The sequence below is a fragment of the Cryptomeria japonica genome, chromosome 10 (genome assembly GCF_030272615.1).
Source record: "Cryptomeria japonica chromosome 10, Sugi_1.0, whole genome shotgun sequence".
NCBI classification, from domain to species: Eukaryota; Viridiplantae; Streptophyta; class Pinopsida; order Cupressales; family Cupressaceae; genus Cryptomeria; species Cryptomeria japonica.
In genome coordinates, this window is record NC_081414.1 from 738,904,553 (window position 1) to 738,929,058 (window position 24,506).

The following is a 24,506-nucleotide window of genomic DNA, read 5'->3' on the forward strand; positions in this document are numbered from 1 at the left end:
CTAAACTAAAGAGGTTATTAGACGTCGTATTCATTTGACCTATAGACTATGCTGAATGAATTTCAAACATTGTACCAATTTCAAAACCTGACGGAAGCATTAGAATATGCACAGATTTTAGAGATGTCAACAAAGCATGTCCAAAGGATGACTTTCCTTTGGCCAGCATTGACATAATTGTGGGTTTAACAACAGGTCACACAATGTTATCAATAATGGATGGTTTCTCTGGCTATACTCAAATCAAAATTGCCCCAGAGGATCAAGATAAAATTGCGTTCACTTGTCCATGGGGAATGTATTGTTGGAACTTCATGCCTTTTGGCTTAAAGAATGTTGGGGCAACTTATCAAAGAGCCATGACGATAATCTTCCATGATATGATGCATACCTTCATGAAGGACTATGTGGATGATTTACTGGCTAAATCATTCACCCGGGTAGAACATCTGGGCATATTAGATAAAATCTTTTAAAGATTGGAATAGTTCAATGTCAGACTAAACCCTAAGAAGTGTGTCTTCGGGGTCACATCAGGCAAACTATTAGGCTACATTGTGTTTGCAAAGAGCATTGAAGTAGATCCAGTGAAGGTACAGGCCATCATGGAGATGCCACCTCCCAGGAACATTAGCCAACTTAGATCTCTACAAGGACGGTTGCAGTCTATCAGGCAATTCATAGCCCAACTAGCAGATAAAAGTCTACCATTCAATCATCTGCTACATAAGAGCATACCTTTCATATGGGAAGCCAAGTGTGTGGAATCATTCTACCAACTCAAGCAATATCTAATGAATCTGCCAGTTTTGGTACCACCAATAGCGAGCAAGCCACTCATTCTCTACATATCAACAACTGAAGTATCAATGGGGGCATTGCTAGCACAAGAGGATCCGGAAGGTAAGGAAAGAGCTATATATTACATTAGTAGAACATTAAATGAGTATGAACCAAACTATAAATTCATTGAGAAGGCTTGCTTAGCTGTGGTATTCACCTCTCAAAAGTTCCATCACTACCTGCTAGCCCATACAATCAAGCTAGTAGCAAAAATTGATCCTCTCAAGTATTTACTTAGCAAAGCAGCTCTTACAGGCCAATTGGCTAAATGGGTCATGATTCTCGGTGAGTTTGATATCTAGTACACAGAGCGTCAGGCTATCAAAGGACGGGTAATTGTAGATTAACTAGCTGAAGCACCACTACCAAATAAACAACCAATGCAGGTGGAATTTCCATACATGGATGTCCTTACTGTCACACCCAAGCAATGGACCTTGTACTTTTATGGATCCTATACCCAACATGGATCGGGTGTTGGCATCTTGTTTGTCACTCCAAAAGGGCACACCATCCCATGATCTTGTAGATTGATGTTTCCATGCACCAACAACATCATTGAGTATGAATCCATGGTCACATGAATCAAAATGGTTGTGGAATGGAGAATCACATAATTGAGAGTCTATGGGGATTCTCAATTAGTCATCAATCAAATCAATGATGAATATCAGACAAAGGATGATAAGCTAATGCCCTATAAGAGAATGGTGGATGATTTCAAATAGTACTTTCTACACATCACCTTCGAGCAAATACCAAGGTTGGACAACAGAGCGGCCGATGCAATGACCAATATCGCTTCACTATTGCAAATTCTAGAGAAACAGAGTCATTATGAGTTCCTAGTAGAGCAACTGATTTCTCCAGCCTATGACAATTTTGCATCCCAAGTCATCTATGCCTTAACCGGTTCAGACTCCCCTCTATGTGGGACAATCTATGATTATCTTAAGAACAATACCCTTCCACTTGACCTATCTCACAACCAAAAACATAGCTTCATCTGGCAAGCCACCCGTTATACCTTAACTACTGACACACTTTACCATCGAGTTCTAGATGGTACTCTTCTTTGTTGCCTTGATCGCAATGAATCTGACTTTGTATTACACAAGATTCACAAGGGTATCTATGGTATGCATTCAAGTGGTCCTACTCTCGCTAGGAAACTTCTTGGAATGGGATATTACTGGCTGACAATGGAGAAAGACTCGTATCAATTTGCAAAGCAATGTCCTAAGTGCCAAATTCATGGCAATCTTATCCATGCACCAGCACAGGAGTTGCAGTCATTTACAACATCTTGGCCTTTCTGTCAATGGGGACTTGATTTAGTAGGGAAAATCCATCCTTCCTCTTCAAATGGACACAAGTTCATTATCACTGCAACAGAGTATTTCACAAAGTGGATTGAAGCGGTCCTGATGACCACAGTAAGTGGAAAATAGATTGCCTCATTTATTCTCAATTATCTCATTTGCAGATACGACATTCCAAGTTCCATCATCACAGACAATGGGCATCCTTTCAAAAATCAAGATGTACGAGAGCTATGTGAAAGATTCAAAATCCAACATCGCTTCTCTATACCTTACTACCCACAGGGGAATGGTCAAGCAGAAGCATCAAATAAAATAATCTTGAAAATCCTCAAGAAAACAATAAATGATGCGAGCAAAGATTGGCATGTACAACTCAATCCAACACTCTGGACATATAGGACTAGCATTCAGACACCTACACGGGCTATGCCATATTCATTGGTGTACGGATCAGAAGCAATTCTGCCTCTTGAGGTAGAAATTCCATCTCTCAGAGTATCTTTCAAGGGCCTCATACCAGATGAGGAGTATTGAGTCAACAAATTACATGAACTAGAGCTTCTAGATGAAAAAAGACAACATGCCTATGATCATCTCAAAGCATACCAGTAGCGAATATGCAGGAGATACAATCATAAAGTCATCCCTAGGGCTTTCAAAGTCGGTGATCTTGTACTAAAGGAAAATCCCATAAATCAACAGGATCGAGAAAAGAAGGGGAAGTTTGAACCTAACTGGTTGGGTCCTTTTGTCATCCTATCAGCCTATGGATCAGGCACCTATCAGTTAGCAACCTCAGAAGGGAATGTGCTCGACGAACCAACGAATAGTATCCATCAAAATAAATCATACACATGAGTCGTCCAATGCACGAAAAAGGCAAAAATAAAAAAAATACAAAAAAATCAAAAACAAAACAAAAAAGTGCAATAAAACCAAGTAGTAAAAACCTGGCAACAGGCGCTATTTGTGAGAGATGGACTCCTCTATCTATCAGTACTCATATCTTTTACATCCATCCAAGTCTCATCTAATGGCTATCGCCCAACACTTATTTACGTAACATTATCCCAAACATACTTAGCGTAGTCACTGACCTTGATTATCCAAATATGCTTATCCATATCATATCCCACCATGGCTTGGTGATCAACATGTATATCCACATCGATAGATAACTGTAACTAGGGGAAATATTCCTCTCGCTTTAACCATTCTGAAAACAAACAACAAGGATTGCAGCATGCTAAGGAAACAATGTCAACAACTACTCATCAGGCTAGAAAACAAGACCATTATCCAGCTACAACTATAACACACACATGATGGATGATTTTTTGAATTGTAATTTGTTTACATCTAGCATGAAGTTTTGACTATTTTGTATTTTTGAATCATTGGATCTCCCGAGCTACTCGAGGATGCATTGAGCTAGCGAAGCAATGAAGGAATCTAATATTTTTTTATTTTTTTTGTTTTTCTGTCTGTGAGGCAATCATTTGTACTATGCAAATATTGTCTCAAGACATGATTGAAAACATATCATTGAAGACATTGTTCCACTTTGCGCATACAAATTGTTAACTCTTGTCTGTTTTATGCAAGCAACACTTAGGTCATCTTGGTTCAATTATACCTAGACACTTGTGCCACCTTGCAATATCAAAATCCATGTAAGTTTCACTCAGGTCATTATGGTTCAATTATACCATTATGCTTGTATAAACTTTCAACATATCAAAAGCTCAATGATGACAAACAAAAACAAAAAACAAACAAGTGACTAATAGGAATGACAATAACAGAATTAAACTGTTCATTTAGTTGCATATCATTTAATCTTGCATTAGTCTCACATCATAATCATTATCATACATCTCATTTTCAAGATACATCTCATAAATCACAGTAAGCAATACATCATCACATTCTCATCTCATCATATATCATACATCATCATCAAAATCAAGAACATCATTATCTAAGCATCACATCATCATCATAGAATCATCATATCAATGCATATCATCAATCATCATCAATAACACATGTGGATCAGATAAAATCAGTGCTATATATATATATATATATATATATATATATATATATATATATATATATATATATATATATATATATATATATATATATATATCTCAAAAATGGTCGAAATGTACAAGGGATATCATGTCTATCAAAATACAACAAAATGATCAAAATACAACAGAGACAAGTCTCTCAAGTATGACCATCTCCTGAGGCTGACGGTCTTGCAGTAGATGTCCCAACCCCTAGATCTCCACTAGGTGGATCACATCGGTCAAGCCCCGTAACACCTCTACTCTATGTCCCCGTATGACTGTGAGCAGATCGACTGGATGTATAGCTAGGAGCTCTGTGATCTCTACAGACCACCTCCTCATATAGACGCTTGTAGTACTCAGCCTCCATGGTCGTATATCATATCTCCCTTAGCGTGTCTCGCATCGGGGCACCACCTGTCATTCTCTCCAATCTCTCAACAAGATCCTCTACCCGGCCTTGGCATTGTCTCTCTGTATCCCGCTCTGCCATAATCTTGTTAATCTGGCACTATTGTGCTAGCACATGTGCATGTAGCTCCTACATTATGACCTGTACGGCTCTAATTTGTGAGTCCTATCGATGGGTGGGTACCCTACTCTTAATGGGTACCTATGTCATGATACCACCCATACCTATCCCTGTATGAGGCACCAATGGAGGTAGAACATCAGATCTCCTCCTCTGGGTGGGTCGCCTAACATCCTCTATACTACCCACCACCGCTAGCACTGCACCTACCTTACCAACCCCACTAGCACCAAGAATAAGCCCTCCTCCTCTCCCTCTATCTCCCCCTCATCCTCCATCTAATCCACTGCCTCCTCTATCTTCTCCTCCTCCACCACCTCCTCCATCATCTCCACCTCCATCCCCTACCTCATCTCCCTCCTCATCTCTTTGTCTGGCTCCCCCTCGCCTCCGTGGCTGCTCATCCTCATCATCATCAAAGGCAGGTAGCATCTCTGGTGGATCAGATATTTGCGCCACTGCATGTGCCACAAAGTACGCTGCAGACTCTCTGTCATCCCAGCATCAACAACCCCAAATCCATAATCCTAGATCTGGCTTACTAGTGTCATATACTCCTCTACTGCTGCTACACTATCTACAATGGGTCTGCACTTAGGCACATCCTGTCTCCGACGAGCATACAAACACACTCCTTATGGCATCCCCTGTTGTCTCCCATACTATTGCTGAACATGACTGAGCAAGAATCACTCAATAATAAAGGGCATCCGCCTGATCAGGTATCTCGACATATAAACATAGGGCATGTCTATCCTATCCTCAGTCCACACCTCACAATCCATATACGGTCTCCAAATGACTGTATCGATGTCATCCAGTACCCTCCGCCAATGCTCTAGTTTGCCCAGCTTCCACTGGACAACTATACCTGTATATCCATAAGCATACGCTCGCCCAACTGGCCTATCCCTATCTGCAAGTGGCCTCACTACAGGAAGGTGCTCCCATGCCCACACCTATAGTAATGTCACCCCAGCTGATAAACTCATGTATCCTAGATACAACACCTGGTGAAGCTCTCTGTAAAGGTGGGATGAAATATATGACCCCCACGCGAACCTGCATCCCTGTGTGACCATATCCTCTAGCACCAATCCCCATCCCACAGCTAGTCCCTTCGACCTACAATCGAGACACAGAAATCCACCAATGAAACCTACTAGTACCGAGGGCAGCAGAGCATAATCAAAATCCACAAACTCCTGCCAGGGGATCTCATATCCACTGATCTGATCATCCTGGAAGATGCGACGGAGAGACACTGTTCCACCCTCCTCAGTTTGCTCATATGGAAACAAGGCCCCAACTATAGGAATCCACAAAATGCGATAATAGTCCTTTGGTGTGATTGTTATCTCGCCCGTAGCCAAGTGGAAGGTGTTCGTGTCACTATGCCACCTCTCTGCCAAAGCTGTGAACAAACCCCGGTTAATGATATACCGAGGCATTTCTAGTAAGGATGATAAACCGTATCTCTAAATCACATCTCTATTAGCCTATGATAAACGCGAAATCAATGATCATGGTCTCGGAAACCTCTCTCGAGACTGAAGCATGCCAAGTTGTGCCTGCAAAACAACAAATGTCCATCATCAGTTCCCACATCTATCCGATATATCCAATCAAAACAAAATCAACTTGAAACAATGAAGCATCTCAAGCGCACAACATCAATCAAAGACCCATATCGCAAGAAACATATCGAAAGAAGCATCAAAAAACCATATCGAAAATCAGGAACCATATCAAAAATTAGGACCCATATCAAAAATCAGGAACCATATCAAAAATTAAGAACCATATCGAAAATCAAGACCCATAATGCAAAGCATCAAATCATGACTCATATTGAAAGAAACATCAAAGACCCATATCGAAAATCAAAAGACCCATATCACAAGCATCAAATCAGGAATCATATTAGAAATCAAGAATCGGAACTCATATTGGACATCAAATTCATATTGCAAGGCAAAAATTACAGATCCACATCAAAAGAAAATCAGGATCCTCATCAAAATAATCAATCAGCTTGGCACTCCATATCGAAAGCAATTTCAATAGACTCCAAATCATCATATCAGAAATTGGACATCATCACAACAGGCAAAACATTGGCTCAAGACCCATCTCAAAACACTCGGCAGGTGTGTATCAACCCCTAAGCCATCTATCTCATCTATCTTGACTCACAATGCATCCTTCCAAGCCTTTTTCCCCATTTTGGACCCTATGCGCTAAACCAGGGCTCCTACGCGCTAACTTTCTACTTATGCGCTATCCTTTTCCTCCAATGCACTAGAAACTTTACTCTATGTGCTAAAACCTCCTATGCGCTAACTGGTTCCACCATTGCGCTACCCTGCTAACCATATGCGCTAATCTACCCGACGCGCTACTCTATCTACCCCATGAGCCTTTTTGCTAACCCTATGTGCTAAAATGATCTACACGCTAACCTAACCTACTGACATGTTGCAGAAAGCTACTTGGACGCTAACCTACCTAGGTTTACCCTACGCGCTATCTTGTCTATCACATGCGCTATGGAAGTAAATCTATGCGCTAAAATGACAAATTTTAAACCAAAAAATAAAAAACGTGATCAAAACAGGCAAAATCAATAAAAAACATGGCAAGATTTGGATCACTTACAGGTGGGCCATACACGGTGGGCTTCTGGTATTTATTGGCATTGTGTTGTCATTGATGTCAACTGGTATGGGATGAACATCGATAGAAGAGATGTATGTGCAACACTGCTATGAAGGAGTATGAGATATGATATCTTGGATATCACCTTGTGTTGCAGAACACCGGATCTACCAATGAATTGAAGGAATGCTCTAAGTGCATGAGATCAGGGTTATGCACTGGACCGACAGAGAAGGCATGTTGAAATGTCAGTACAGAGGAAGTTTGAAGTGTTTGTCAACATGACAAACCGATAGGAACTTGGTCTGAGTTGATCAGGGAGAAGGCATGGCTAAGCAGATACAGATAGATGAAGAATGGCCTGACTGAAGATGGAGTCTGGTGAAGGTTGATGACATGGTGTCATCAAGAGTGCTTACCAGTATGTAAGTCTATCGGTAATATGGATGAGGTCTAGTTCCAAAAGACCACCACTTTGTGGAATGTGCATGTTATGAATTGACAAGACTGGAGACTGGTTTGGGAGTTCCATCGATAGTTCAAGATGAGTGCAAACATGATGATTGAACCGGTAAAATGTTAGATAACGACAGGGTTAGTAAATTGGTATAAAGGAGGAACCGGTAGAATGTTTGATCGATGCTCCTATGTGAACTGACATGAAGTCAACGTGGTGTACCTGCATCATATGAAGATGGAATGTACACCGACGGGGTAGGTATAGAGTTGGTTGACATTAAAGGAGACTGTGAAACTCGAGGTGAAGTTGTAGAGGTGCATGGCTCAAGATAAAATGGACGATAGAGAATCGAGGATAGTTTGATCGAGAAGATCAAAGTAGGTGTAGCAACCCATCACGCCGTTAATGGTGATTGACCATGAAGTTAGTTGACAGATTGATACAGGTTGCTAAAGAAGGAAGGCATGTTCTGGAAGGCGCGTTGATGGCAGACATGTGCAGATGGATGTCAGGAAGATCAAATTGAGAAGGATTTGATTGGATTTGGTTTGCCTCGAGGATGGTGAGGAAACCTTAACCACCCAGATTTTGAATTGGTTTTGGCAGGAAAACGAGCCTATAAGTATGAAGGTGAAAGAGATTGTTTGTTGCTGCTGAATAGAAGGATATTGAGCTATTGTGAAGTGGAAGACTTCTGCAAGTAGAGCAAGTCAGCTAAGTGCTCAATGAGCATCTGAGAGGAGAGTGAGAGAGTGAGAGAGAACTTGGTTGAAGCATTCAACCGGCTGGAGAGAAGAACCAATAGGGTTCACACCAGTAGAGTAGAAGTGAAGGAGGTTGCAGAGAAGGTAGAAGGAATACTCACAGAGAGTAGAACTAGTGAAGAGTAGTGAGTAAGGTGGAGATCGAGCAGAGAAAGATAAGTGGAAGAAGAGTATTGGTAGAGTTTACCGACAGAGAAGCAGTAGGTGAAAAGCATCAGGAGAAGTGAGTCAGTGTTGCAGAGAAGATATCTCACCGGCAAGGAAGTTTGTATTGAGTTTTTACAAGATTCACTTGTAACCAGATTACTACTTTTATATTTAAGATTACTTTGTGGCCATTGAGTTGTAGCTCGGTGCAGGGGTTGTAACTCCTTTGGGTTCTAGCCCATAAATCAGGTAGGGGTTGTAGCTCCTTGGGTTGGTGCCCTAAATTAGGGATTGTAGTTCCTTTGGGTTGTAGCCCATAAATCAAGTAGGGTTCATAGCTCCTTTGGTTGGTTCCCTAAACATTGTAACAAATGTTTGACTATGAGGCTAGATTGGAGCAGTAGACTCCAGCAGCATTGCTCACCGAGGTTTTTCCCATCTTGAGTTTTCCTCGTATATGTTGGTGTTATGTGATGTCCCCTTGTGAGTGTGTTTGCATTTAAGTTAGTCTCCTCACTAGCCGGTAAGTCTGTTAATAGTTAGATCCAATAACCAATATGCTTGGATTGGATAGCCAATGAGAAAAAAATGAGAACCACCGATTCACTCCCTCCCCCTCTCAGTGGTGCATTGTGTCTAACAGTATCGACGAACGCGCTTAGATCGGTGCGAAGCATATGACACTGGCATCTTCGTCAGATCTAAAATGTCACAATCACAAGGAGACAAATGTGCAAATGATAAGACTCAAACCACTTTTTACCTTTTTATAGGGTAAAAGTCAACAAGGTTAATAAGTGGGGTATGTTTTTTCCTCACTTTTTCATTTTTAATCTTATCAACATCATTTTCGAGAGATGAATCAATAAAATGCATTCAACACGGTCAAAATATTCTAAACAAGCAATTAATTCAAAAACACTCATCCAATCGAACAAATTTTCAAAATCCTTGATTCATCTCCCGAGGAGGCATCATTAATAAAGTTCATCAATTATGGGGCATCATATCGATATCTCGACACACAACATCATATCGACAAATTTTGATAGCATATCCAAAAAAATTTCTTTGAATCAACATGTTCACACACGTCACTTCAAAGAGGGGCAAAATGTAGACGTATAAATCTGACCACTTTCCTAAGTGAACATTTAATATTCATTTTAAACCTCATTCCCCTTATTAATTAAATTCTATTTAATTAATTTCTCTGCATTCATCTATTTGATTAAATAAGTTACTCAATTTATTTAATTAAGTTCACCTAAGCCTTTTCTAACCTTTAATTAAATAACTCACTTTATTTAATTAATTCCCCTTTCTCCCTTTTTAATTAAATTTACATTTAATTAAATTAATCCTTGCAAATAAATAAATCTAATTTATTTATTTAAATCCCCCACTTGCATTATCCTACATCTCCCACTTGCCTCCTTAATCCCCTTCTAGATTCTTCTAATCAATTCCAATTTAGCCTAATCCATCTCCTAAATATTGTCACAATCCTAAGAAAAGGGAAGTCACTTCTCAAATCCTCCAAAGTCTTTGAAAACCATTAAAGTCTTTATGTCCTCAACAAGTTAACCCTCAAAGTCTTCCAAAACATTAAAAGCTCTTACATAACCATTAATGGTTAACTCAACCTTCTTGCATGATTAGAGACTTTCTCTCTAACTCAACCCTCATCTAACCCAAGGGTCTCATCAAGTATTAATGGCTTTAACCTTGGTTATCCCTTTAACCCTTACACAAGAGTTTACCCCTTGGGTAAAAGCTTTATCCATTGGATAACCCTAGTCTAGCCTTAACCCTTACCTCCTAAGGTAACCTCCATGTCTTCTCAAGCATTTAATGCTTCTTTCATCTCCTCTCAAGCAACCTCTTGTTGAAAATTGTCACCATTTCATTGGTGAGAATTGTTAACATGGATTGATTAACTTTCAATCTTGGCCCTTGTTAAGATTATCCATTCTTGACCATCCATTGCCCTATTTTCCCTATAAGTAGAGCTCTCATTCTCTCATTTTGATAGAGAAATCTTTCATGCATCTAATTTATAGTCATTTTTACTAAGCATCTAGCCTCTCTTTGTTAAAAACACATTAAACATTTAGAAGCATTTTTAATATCATAGCATATCCATCTTAGACTAGTATATCTTGTTAGGATGGGATTACTAATCTTTATCATAGCATCGTATTCATATTAGTTTAAATCATTCTAGTTTCAATATTATAAATGTTGTAGGAATGCATTCATACTTATAAGCAAACATCACTTGTTCTTGAAGTTGTCATTCCTAAGCCACTTTGCTCAATGATCTGAGAGCGAGAGTGAGACCTTAGGAATCCTATGAGATAGAGAACAATGGGATACCCCTTGGGAAGTTGAGCTATTCAATATAGCTCTTATAACTTGCACCAAGAGTCTCATTGGTGTGTGGACACTTTGAAACTAGACTTTTATGTTTATGTCGCCCACATTTCCCGCACATAGTGACTACACAAACAAAAATGATAAATTAATTATTTCATTTTTTGTTGTTGGATTTACTAAAGCAAATTATCATAATGAAGTTGAATAAGTTGAGTTAACCCAAGGTAAACAATCATATGAATATAAGGAGTATTTGTAGATTTTTTTGCCTAATATCAACATGTTCACTATGATGATGATCACATACTTAAAACAAGATTTGGACCTCAAGGGTTTGTCAAACCAAGATTCAAAAAGTGTGTATGATGAAAATAAATATGTTAATAACACAAGTTCAATAACCAACATTAACTTTGGACTTGATGAGTCAAATATAAGAGATAAAAATCTTTATTCAACAACTCTAGCCCTTTCTAGAGGACAATGTTTGATTTGAGATGAGTTCAACAAAAGATAAATTATTTCACCATATATGTGAACAATCATTCAATCATGATCATGGAAGACACATATTGTGATGTGATCATCATTTTTAAAGAGGAGTTATAGTAGTAGGAACTTACAAGGTATATTAGAAGGGATCAAAATATTTCCAACAAAGGAGAATAGCTTTTGATAAGGTACAAGACTAATCTAAATAACAAAGCATTGACAAAGACCTACTTGAATTTTCACTACATGATCTTTCACATCATCGTAAACCTTGGATCACCATACATGTTTGTCAAATGTTTCAAGGATGTGTGATACCATGGTTGGACTCCTAGCTCGAATGGAGGGGTTGTTATTTTTCCTAGCCTATAAATAGTTTTCTCAAACTAATTTGCTTCCCTGTGACCATTCATAAGTAGGCGATTCTGGTTTTTTTGTGTGTATCTCATTATTATTAGTTTCCTTAAATTGTGTGTTCATTTTCATTATTATTTTCTAGGTTACATTAGTTTTTTATTTATGTGTTAGATATAAGCTGCTTGACTCTTTTTCCAAATAGATGAAGAGTAATGCCTCTTGACCAGATATTTAGAGGTTCTCATATGATTTGAGTATGTCCTATGGTCATCAAACAAAGACAAATATTTTTGATATATTAAGAAGGGAAATTAAGGTCACATGTCCTTTACAAAAACAAAAAAAAAATAGCTACAAAAGTAGCAAAAATGCAATTGTAGCAAGGCTACTAGATGAACAAACAAAACTAAAATAACACCAAGCCTGAAACTAGCAAATCTCACACCATTGACCTTGGCATGGGAATAAGATACATTTTCTAGAAGACCTTTCTCCTATCTTTGGACAATAATATAAGAAGCCACTTTATCTAGATCTCTAATTGAGGAGAGAGAAAAGCATCCATCTTTGAGACCTCAATCAAGAACATCATATGAGAGGAGCACCTAGTTGAGGAATCCAACTATCTAGTGGAAATCACAATACAAACTAGAAGATGCGCATTGATACCTACCTCCCTTAAAGAGGATCAAGAATTGCTACAATAGGATCATTAGGAATGCAAATGATGAAGGGTCCAGCACCCCAGCAATAGCTTAAGGCATTGAAACCTCCAAAGAAAACTCTACTAGGGCCACATTGTATCCACCACCAAAGGCTCATGAGAAACATCTTGAGATTTCAAACCATCAAAAACATACAGTATCAAGCATTTGTTCAAAGAGAATCTTGTCAGATCACATAGCTAAACCAACATGAATGAGAAATAAAAAAACAAGGTGCTTGGAAGTGAAGCATTGCCTAAAACATAAGGGAAGAGCTTCATAGTTAATAGTTCCTAAGTCTAAGGCCTATCCTCTACCATCAAATTAACCTCCTCAGAAGAGCCTTGGAGGTGTTAATGTCCACTAGAGAATATGCATAGTTAGTGTGACCAATTTGTTTGAAGTAAGTGAATCAACTTTTAAAAATCACCCAATACAATTGCTAATGGCTTCATAATAAGAGTCTTCCTAGAAATGAAGAGGGAGATTGGATAATTTGACCCAAACTAGTAAGATATGAAGAGGCTATATAAGGGGATTAAAAAAAGGAAATTGCGGCTTGATGAAAGAGAATGCTTTCCCTATAATCACAACCTACTATCACATATCAACTCCAAGCCTATGTGGGAAATAAATCTAGCAATAAAAGACCCTTTGGGACAAGGGTAAAGCTTCTTTTCTTTTCTTTTGAGAGGGACCTCTATGACTCCAACACACACTTATGCAAGTCAAGCAAAGAGGGCCTATATATTAAGGCACAATCAACATAATGAGATACATTCTCAATGACCTATCCACATTACAAGACAAGGGGAGCTAAGTACTAGGAAGCATCACAGGAACCAAACAAGGTGCCATGCACAACAAACCTTAGATCCCTCGGAAGCAAATCTCTAATATTTAAGGCTTCAACTTGAACAACAAGACTAGAAGAAACCACCATCATTTCACCCGGCAAGATTTTATCATCCACATCTTGAAGCCCCTAATCATAGGCCGAAGTGTGTCAAACCAATCATAATGTGTAAAGATCTCAAATTGCCTGAATCTGCATTACCACATAACTTAATAATGTTATTTGGAACTAGAGTTCATGTAACAAACAGGAGAATAAACAACATCATTCCTCCTTATTATGTTGAGAGGTATCTACAATGACATACAAATATTCGTAAACAAAAAATAGATTTTGAATAAATTTGACGTGTAGATGACAGGTAAAAAAGCATGCATGTTTCACTTTCTCTATAAGCATTATTTAATTAATATGAAATTGTTACATCTTTAATGAAAGTGAAAGAGTGCGGTTTGTCTTCTTGTAGTTAGCATTGTTCTTTTATCATACATCTCTTCCATGTGTTTTTTAAGCAAAGTGAGAGGTCAGTCAAGGTTATTTATTCTTCCTCGTGTTGGGGAAGCCCAAGAATTCCATACAATCTTATCTGATTTACGCGTGCTCTGTATATCCAATACATTCCTCTTGGTGGAGGGGTCCAATTTATTTAAGATGTATGTAAAAAACAATAAAAAATTGGGGTGAGAGAGGCTCGAACTCTCGACCTCAGGATTACTCAGTTATAGCTATGAGACCTACGCGCTAGCCAACTGCGCCACCACCCCTTTGAAGCATTTTGCAGACTAAAATTTACAAGAGTCTTACCACTCCTTTAAATGAATGCATGCCTTACTAAATTTAATTAAATCACAATTTTGCAGATAGAACGAACAGTAAATGTGCTGATTTGATTTGAATACATCGTTGCAAAAAGACGGCGCAATTGAATATGGTTGCATAATCGCTTAATGAAGTGCAAAATGAATTGAGTAAAAATTGCTACGGAAGCCACTACTGATATATCAGAGCCAGGTTTCGATCCTGGGACCTGTGGGTTATGGGCCCACCACGCTTCCGCTGCGCCACTCTGATCTGTTGAAAATAGTATAAACATTTTATTTAAAGATTATTTTTCCATGGAAAGCATTTCAGTGCAAGCTTGCCGATTAAGAAAATGTGTTAGACGTTTCATTTCGTTCAAATGAAAATAACATAATCACCAATGACCAAATCCAAATACATTGTACTCGCTTTTTCAAGTGACAAATTAAACTAATTATTTTTTCCAAGGAAAGTATATCATTAGTCGTTAAAGCTAATTTTGCACATCCACGTATTCTAAACGGTACATTAGTTTTTGATTATTTTTTTGTTTTTTCTTATGTAATTCCAGTGCTAATAGCTATTGTTCTGGGATCTAGAGAGTAACAACACACACTATGAGATTTGTTATATACTCAAATGTCAAAAAGTGTCTAATACCTACTTGAAGATGCCTCAACAACCATGAACTACAACCACCTCAAAAACGGTTAAGATGATTAGTTGTATGTGAATTCAACAAAAGACAATTATTTCAACTTATATGTGAACATCTAATCATAATCATGGAAGACACCTATTTTGATGTGATCATTATTCTTAAAGAGAAGTTGTGGTAGTAGGAATTTACAAGGTATAGTAGAAGGGATCAAAATATTTCCAACAAAGGAGAATAGTTTTCAATAAGATAAAAGACTACTCTAATTAACAAAGCATTGACAAAGACCGGCTTGAATTTTCCCTACATGATCTTTTGCATCATCCTTAACCTCGGATCATCATACATGTTTTTCAAAGGTTTCAAGGACATTTGCTACCATGGTGAGACTCCTAGCTCAAATGGGGGGGTTGAGATTTTCCTAGCATGTAAATATTTTTGTCAAGCTAGTTTGCTTCCTCATGAACATTCATAATTAGGTGATTTTGTTTTTCATGTTTGTCTTGTCATAATATGTTTCCTTATTTTTTATGAGTTCATTTTTATTATTATTTTCTATGTTATTTTAGTTTTTTATATAAGTGTTAGATATAAGCTTGACTCTTTTGCCCAATTGATGAATACTAATGCCTCTTAACTAGATATTTAGAGGTTATCATATAGCCCAAGCATGTCCCATGGTCCCCAAAGAAAGAAAAATATTTAAATTGATATACTAAGAAAGGAAACTAGGGTGTGCACTTTACAACAAAACAAAAAACATAACTACAAAAGTAGTAAAATTACGACCATAGCGTGACCAAACACAACACAACTAAATAACACCAAACCTAGAACTAGCAAATCCCACACCATTGACATTGTTATGAGAGTAAGATACATGTTCTAGAAGATCTTTATCCTATATTTGGACAATAGTTCAATAAACCCCATTATTTAAATTCTCTAATTGAGGAGAGAGAAGCATTCCTCTTTGAGACGTCAATTGAGGACAACACGTGAGAGGATTACCTAGTTGGGAAAGCCAACTATCTAGTGGTAATCACAATACAAATTAAAGGAGGCACACCAACAACCCCCTCCCTGGAAATGGACCAAGAATCGCTACAATAGGATCATTAGAAATGTACATGATGAAGGGTCCACCACCCCAACAATAGTTTAAGGCATTGAAACCTCCAAAGAAAACTCTACTAGGTCCACATTTGACCCATCACTGAAGACTAATGAGGAACATCTAGATATTTTAAATCATAAAAAACAGACACCATCAAATGTTTGAAGATAGAATATTGTCATCACATAGTTAAACCAACATGAAAGGGGGTAATCAAAAGCAAGGTGCTCGAAAGTGAAGCATCACCTACAACAAAAGGGAAGAGCTTCATAGTTAATAGTTCTTCCAATCCCTATCCTCTACCATCAGAATGGCATCCATAGGAAGAGCCTTGGATATGTTAATGTCCACTAGAAAATAGGCATAGTTAATGTGAGCAATGTTTGAAGTAACTGAATCAACTTTCAAAAATCACTTAATAGAATTGCTAATAACTTCATAATAGGAGTTTTCCTATAAAGGGAGAGGGAGAATAGGTGTTTTTATCCAAACTAGGACGATATGAAGAGGCTGTATAAGGGATTAAGAGAATGAAATCATGGCTCAATGAGAGGGAACACTCACCCCACAACCACACCCTACCATCACGTATCAACTCCATGCCTATGAGGCAAAAAGATAGCAATAAAAGTGGCACAAAGGTAAAACTTATTTTTTCTTTTGATAGGGACCTCCAATACTTAAACACCCACTTATGCAAGTCAAACAAAGAAGACCAAACACAATTAAATTTATAAATTAAGGCACAATTTATTTAATGAGATACATTCTTAATGAGTGGTTCACCCCGCAACGTGACGGTAATGTCACGAGCCCCAAAATGGGGAGGTCCTTTGTTTGACTCACATTGCTTGTAAGAAGATTGGTTGACCAAGGTCTAACCATTGGTGCTTCCTGTACAGTTTGTGTGGCAATGTCGTACGAGGGGGTGTTTGTACCCCATTCAGTTGTTGACAGGGCTGTTGTTGTTGGTCTGTGTGGCGATATCATCTGTGGGGGGTGTTCATAACCCTTCCGCTTGGTGACAAGATTGCATGTTGCTAGCGGTGTGAGGTGTTATGAAGGTGTTGCCCCATTGATGTTCGTTGTCAAGGTGTTCATACCTCAACTTATTTGCTATGCCTGGTTGATCCCTGTGCAAGACATATTGGAGTGATAAGGTGGTTTTGTGGAGAGATAAGGAGATGTGACAAGAGGTGAAGAAAGAATGGAGAGATAAGGTGAGAATGGAGCGATAAAGAGAGATGATTGGAGAGATAAGGTGAGAGTGGAGTAGTACAAGATAATAGGACAAATGCATAGAAGTATTTATACCTCATTATGAATTCAGGGATGAGCTAAAAAAAAAAGAGATACATTCTTAATGACCTATCCACATTACATGACAAGAGATTGAACGCTAGAAAGCATCACAAGAACCAAAAGAGATGTCATAGTATTTTAAGGCTTCAACTTGAGCAAGAAAACAAGAAGAAAACCCGACCAACCCTACCATTTCATTGGTGTGAGAGAGGCTCGAACTCTCGATCTCAGGATTACTCAGTGATTGCTACAAGACCTATGCGCTAGCCAACTGCGCCACCACATCACAAGAAGAACGTGTAACAGTATTACCAGCCCTTTAAATCAACACATTACGTTATGCGTGCTTGTTAAATTTAATTAAATCAGAATTTTCCATATCGTAGGAACTACTAATGTGCAGATTTGATTTGTTTAGCTTTGGTTCAGTTCACTTGGCAGTATTGCAACGCTTTTGCTCACGCACCAAACAGAGTTAACATTTCAAGGATTTTGCCTGTTAAACATCGTTGCAAAAAGACAGCGCAAATCGAGTATGGTTGCATAATCGCCTAAAAGTATAGTGCCAAAATCAAAAAAACTGACGGAAGCCACATCTGATCATATCAGAGCCAGGTTTCGATCCTGGGACCTGTGGGTTATGGGCCCACCACGCTTCCGCTGCGCCACTCTGATCTGTTGAAATTAAATTTCAACACATTATAATAATTTTACTGATGACCTCGTATATCACGAAGTATAACTAAGGTAAGGTATTAGAGTGCGTTGATGTTACTTTACTTGCAATAGTTAGATAGTTTGCCTAGCTTTAGCAAGCCTTGGGGGCTGGACCCGATTTTGTCCGTATTTTTTAAGATAATTATGATATTTTGTAAGAAGATAATAAATAGAAAGGTTGAAATTGAAAGTCACAAAAAGTGTGGATGGAGAAAAATATTGAATGCAATCATAGAGTACGTGATATTGGGATCTTATTCAATCTAATTATAATTATGTCGAGAGGCGTCTACAATGACATCAAAATGTCTGTAAACAAAAAATCAATTTTGAAACAATTTGACATGCAAATGATGGGTAAATGCATGAAATATGAAATCTTTTGATTTTTGTGGAGGTGTTATTTTATTACTCCAAATAAAATAGAACCCTAGCCACTTGTCTCCAACAATATTAAACCGTTACATTCAAATGATAGTGGAAGAGTGCCATACTTAAGCAACTCTATTATCATCCATATTTTTGAAACTCTTGTATACTACTAATATTGCTGCTATTGTCAGATTCCTTTCTATTATAAGATATCTCTCAGCATAATTTACCTATATTTTTTAAATATAAATATACTAGTGATAGAATATATGATATGTACGATGGGTGTAAGAGGAGTTACATTCTATTTCTAGATTCTTGATCATAAGCATAAATTGTGTTGAATTTTTATCATGGTCTAAGATTTTGACTATTGGTTATGGATATCACTTGATGGTTTTTCGTTTCTAATTTTTTCTATATTGGAGGATGGGATGGTGAATTCTAAGGTTTTTTGTAAGTATTGTTATGTTGTTATACTACTATTAGAGGGATAAGTGGATTATATTATTGTACTAGATTGTTTGGAATAATAGAAACTTGGATTTCATTAGGGTATAGTTTTTTCTTTACAAGGTTTCCTAAGCATATATTTGCTTTTAAATTGGACATATTGTCATTGATGTGAAAGGTGTTAAGATTGTTCTCATCAATGTCAACAAGAAATTGGTAGTCTAAGATTGTTGACATTGATGTCAGAGGAATAGGGATGAGATTATTGAACTAAGAGTCATTGATGTCAAAGGGAAAATGAGGTAAATCGTTTAGCCAAAGGCCTCTAAATCACCATCCTTTAATTATCATTATTGAATGACTTTGTGAGAAGCATTTATTATATCTTCACTATATTCTTGTTGGTCAACCTCATGTGTATAGGAGCATTAGGTTTTAAGAAGAACATTTATTACTTATTGTTGGTCGACTACACTTATTTCATGCTTGTCGACCACATTTTTATATGTTAGAGGCCAAGTATTTAATTCACCCAAGAACGAACGAATTAATATGTAGGAAGAGCAAAAAATTAGAAGGCAACAAATATAATGAGCATTTGTGATTTATTATAAGAATGGCAGCGATTAAATAAAAACAATATTTTTTAAGACACATATAATATATGGTGGATGAGCAACAATTAATATATCTCAAGAAACCTATGAATATTGAAGAGTTTATGATTGGTAATTAATAATGTTATTTTTATGGCAATGATCAAGGTTGAAGGTTTTTTTGTTAGCAAAAGGCACATTGTTATAAAAGGTTGCTTCTTATCTCAATAAGTGTGTTCACTCATGAAGTTGCCTTGCTTGGGAAGATATATTAAGAATTTTGTGAAATGCATTTAAAGCATGAGTGGGAATAAGAGTCTATATCAAACTTACACTTGTAAATTTGCAAAGAAGATAAAAGGAAGATCATTAAAGAAAGGTTGAAGGAAATTTGTAAGAAGGATTCATGACAGATTTGTAAGAGGAATTTATGGAAAAAATGTAAAAGAGTATATGCAAATATAAAAGAAGAATATAGGCAAATATAGAAGAGATCTATATTCAAATATAGACAAGGAATATATGTAGATGTAAAAGAAGAATTATTCATATATAAAAGTTTTTGAGTAGATGTATAAAAGAGCTAACATAGGTATATAAATTAAATTTGATTTAAGGAAAATAAAGTTGTTTAAAGCAATAACATTGACTCTTAGCTAATTTCAAAATAGAGATCAAATCTAGTATGAAGTGACAAAATATATCAATTAATAGAGTGAGAAAATAAATGAAAAGCTAAATCATTTGAATAACAACATAACTTGAGCAGATCTAGTGCAAAAATGAAGCATATTGGAGAGAATAATTGAGCCAACTTATAAATAATTTATGAACATAATTGTGAAGGATTTATGAGCAAGTTCATGAAGTATCTATGAGCATATAATGGGTATGATATTTATGTGAGAGACTTGAAAGAATTGCAAAAAAATAGTGGGTGAGAGGATATGTATAATCAGATCTCGTAAAGGCATATAAATATTTGATCATCCATTGAAGAAGACATAAATTGAGAAGGATAATATTCATTCATTTGAAATTTGGTGCTTCCCTAAAGTAGAGATTGGCGTCTCTCACTAATTTGGTGCTTATTTGTAGGGTTTTAGGCCTCTAGTAGGTTAGTGCCTACAAATTGTGGGTGTTGGTGCCTACAAATTGAGGGGATTAGTGTCTCCTGTGAGTTGGTGCATACAGATCTTGCAAAGAGGGTTTTCAATAGGCAATATTCTGTCATGGATTTCTTTTATAAGGGTTTCCACATAAAATCTCATGTTCTTCTTTCTAATTATATTATGCAATTGATATGGTTATGAATGTTAACTTGAAAAAGTAAAATAATATATATTATTATAATTCACCCTCACTCTCAATATAATCATGTGATCATCATTTTATGGTTTTCATTGTATGTGTATACTAATTTCCCATATATATAGGAATAGGGGACTTGGTTGAGAGAGGGTCATAGATTCATTGCACATGAAGACTTCCCGACTCTAGATGGTTGACAATTGCTCCTTTATATATAGGAATAGGGGACTTGGTTGAGAGAGGGTCATAGATTCATTGCACATGAAGACTTCCCGACTCTAGATGGTTGACAATTGCTCCTTTATATCTAGAGATGGAGATCAAGCTATATATAGTAGGTACCCATGTGTGGGGTAGAGTGGGGGTAAGGCCCAAGTAGGAGTGAGATAGTTGGTTGGGTGGTTAAGTTCTAGGGGAGTGCATGGTTAATGGAATTATAATCATACTAAATATCTATTGTTCATGTTATTTCCATGCGTCGATTATTTCAACAACATTAAGTGGTAGAGTGAGGCTAAAATAGAAATTTGATGATATCAAATTAACAACAAAGATATAATGTAGGTTCCTAAATGTGGTCATTCAAATAGCCAAGTGGAAAATAGGCATTTGAGGGAAAAACATGGTAAGTTGATGATAGAATTGCATGAGATAGGTGTCTAGATCTATTGTTTACAACTTCAAATGGTCCGAATTCCTAGAATTGTGAGTAGGCAAACTTAAGTGGCATAAGGATCCTACAAATCTTTGGCTACGGTAAGTAGTATATATGAGTGTCAAGCAAACTTAGAAGGTGATAATGATCTTTCAAGTGGCAATAATGAACCTATTTTGTGCCAAAAAAGTAATATGGTAATTCAAAGTGGCATATATACCCCAAGAGTATGCCAACAACAAATTTGACACCTATTAGTGTTAGGGGCAATCAAAATGGGTGTATTAATGATCATTTAAGTGGCATATCTATGCCAAAAGTATGCACCTAGGTATAACTTGTAGATGATGGAGGGCCCACTATGACAATCCCATATGTAAAGAAGATATAGACCTCAAGGGTTTGTCAAACCAAGATTTAAAAAATGCATATGATGAAAATAAAACTCTCAATAACACAAGTTTTACAACCAACATTAATTTTAGACTTGGAGAGTCAAATATAAGAGATCAAAATCTTAATTCAAAAACTCTAACCCCTTCTAGAAGACAATGTTTCGTTTGAGATGAATTCAACAAAAGACGATTATTTCAACATATTTGTGAACATTAAATCAAGATCATGGAAGACACATATTTTGATGTGATCATCATTTCCAAAAGGGATTTGTAGTACTAGGACTTTATATGGTATATTAGAAGGGATCAAAGTATCTCCAACAAAGGAGAAATGATTTTAATAAGATATAAGACTAATCTAGAAATAGCAAAGCATTGATAAAGATGTGCTTGGATTTTCACTATATGATATTTCACATCATCCTTAACCTCGAACCACAGTACATGTTTTTCAAAGGTTTCAACGATTTTTGCTACCATGGTCAGACTCCTCACTCAAATGGAGGGGTTTCTATTTTCCATGTCCCACAAATAGTTTTGTTTAACTAGTTTGATTCCTTGTGAACATTCATAAGTACGTGATTTTGTTTTCCATGTTTGTCTTGTCTTAATATTTTTTCTTTTTTTTGTGTGTTCATTTTCATTATTATTTTGTATGTCATGTTTATTTATTTATTTAGGTTTTAGATATTAGTTGGACTCTTTTGCTCAATAGATGAGCACTAATGCCTCGTAACCAAATATTTAGAGTTTCTCATATGGCCCAAGTATATTCCATGGTTCCCAAACAAAGACATATTTAAATTGATACATCAAGAAGGGAAACTAGGGTCACATGCCCTTTGAAACAAAACAAAGAAATAACTATAAAAGTAGCCAAAATACAACTGTAGCAAGGCTACCATGACCAAAAATAACACAACTAAATAACACAAAACCTAGAACTAGAAAATCTCACACCATTGACCTTCTTGTGGGAGTAAGATACATTATTTAGAAAACCTTTCTCCTATCTTTGGACAATTGCCTAAGAAATCACATTATCCATATTTTCTAATTGAGGAGAGAGAGCGAAGCATTCCTTTTCAAGACCTCATTTGAGGACAACACATGAGAGGAACACCTAGTTGGGGAAGTCAACTATCTAGTAGTAATCACAATACAAATTAGAGGAGGCACACCAACATCCCCTCCTTGAAAGTGGATCAAGAATCGCTATAATAGTATCATCAAGAATGTAGATGATGAAGGGTCCACCACCCTAACAATAGTTTAAGGCATTGAAACCCCCAAAGAGAACTTTATTAGGGTCAGATTGCACTGACCACTAGAGACTCGTGAGACTTTAAACCATCCAAAACATACACTATCAAGCATTTGAAGTTAGAATCTTGTGATCACATAACCAAACCAACCAACATGAAAAAAAGTAATCAAAAGCAAGGTTCTCAAAAGTGAAGCATCCATCAAATGACCTCCCGATGTTACACCCCTACAAAGACATGTTATAGCCCTACAAAACTCCTCTTTGAAACCCATTTTTGTGTCCTATCATAGTTATATTTCATCTATTAGAGGGATGGAAAGCTCTTATCTTTCAATCCTTTATTATGCATCCCCTTCATAAGAATGGTAGGCCATCTTATTGTAATTTGCTTTGTATTTTTAGCAAAATGAGAGGCCAATTTATTCTTCTTCTTCCACGAAATCTGATCTCATCTACGCGTGGCCTGTGTATCTATCAATGCATTCCTCTCGGTGGAGGGTTCCATTTCATTTCAATGATCTATTTATAGAGGAGGAGGAAAAATATGGGGTGAGAGAGGCTCGAACTCTCGACCTCAGGATTACTCAATGATAGCTATGAGACCTACGCGCTAGCCAACTGCGCCACCACCCCTTCAGGCATTTCAGCAGTATTACTACCAATTAAAATAAATAAATTATGCGTAATTATTAAAATTAATTGTTTCACACTTTTGCATATAGTAGGAGCAGTAAATTTGCTGGTTTTATTTGTTTAGCTTAGCTCCTTTGCATACACCAAGCAGAGTTACATTTCAAGGATTTTGCCTGTTAAAACATCGTTGCAAAAAGACCGCGCAATTGAATATGGTTGAATAATCGTTTAATGAAATGCAAAATGAATGGATAAAAATTGTTACAGAAACCACTACTGATCATATCAGAGCCAAGTTTCGATCTTGGGACCTGTGGGTTATGGGCCCACCACGCTTCCGCTGCGCCACTCTGATTTATACATGCAAATCTTATTCTTGTATTACTAATCTCTGCATTAAGAAAAAAAACAACTCTGGGTGACCTGTCAGTCCCATCCTTAATGAGCACAATCCGCAGTGACCAAATCCAAGCACTTGTCTTCGTTCATGGCTTCGCATATCTGTAGTGATCCATGTTACATAATAGATATAACTAAGTTAAATGAGTTTATTTACTCCTTCAACTTGTTGGAAATCGTACTGTACATTGATTGAAGCGCATCGTACAGGGCCTTGGGGACTGGGCAA

General features: G+C 37.1%; 5 non-coding genes across 5 annotated transcripts; all 5 read right to left on the bottom strand.

Moving 5' to 3' along the window:
- Positions 1-14,274: 14,274 nt before the first annotated feature.
- TRNAM-CAU (transfer RNA methionine (anticodon CAU)) lies at positions 14,275-14,362 on the bottom strand. The gene is given in 2 exon segments: positions 14,275-14,310; positions 14,325-14,362. It is a non-coding gene; the product is annotated as a tRNA-Met (tRNA).
- Positions 14,363-14,597: 235 nt separating this feature from the next.
- TRNAM-CAU (transfer RNA methionine (anticodon CAU)) lies at positions 14,598-14,669 on the bottom strand. Its single transcript has one exon. It is a non-coding gene; the product is annotated as a tRNA-Met (tRNA).
- A 3,410-nt stretch (positions 14,670-18,079) lies between these two features.
- On the bottom strand, positions 18,080-18,151 carry TRNAM-CAU (transfer RNA methionine (anticodon CAU)). The gene has a single exon. It is a non-coding gene; the product is annotated as a tRNA-Met (tRNA).
- A 5,639-nt stretch (positions 18,152-23,790) lies between these two features.
- TRNAM-CAU (transfer RNA methionine (anticodon CAU)) lies at positions 23,791-23,878 on the bottom strand. The gene is given in 2 exon segments: positions 23,791-23,826; positions 23,841-23,878. It is a non-coding gene; the product is annotated as a tRNA-Met (tRNA).
- Positions 23,879-24,161: 283 nt separating this feature from the next.
- TRNAM-CAU (transfer RNA methionine (anticodon CAU)) lies at positions 24,162-24,233 on the bottom strand. Its single transcript has one exon. It is a non-coding gene; the product is annotated as a tRNA-Met (tRNA).
- Positions 24,234-24,506: the final 273 nt, after the last annotated feature.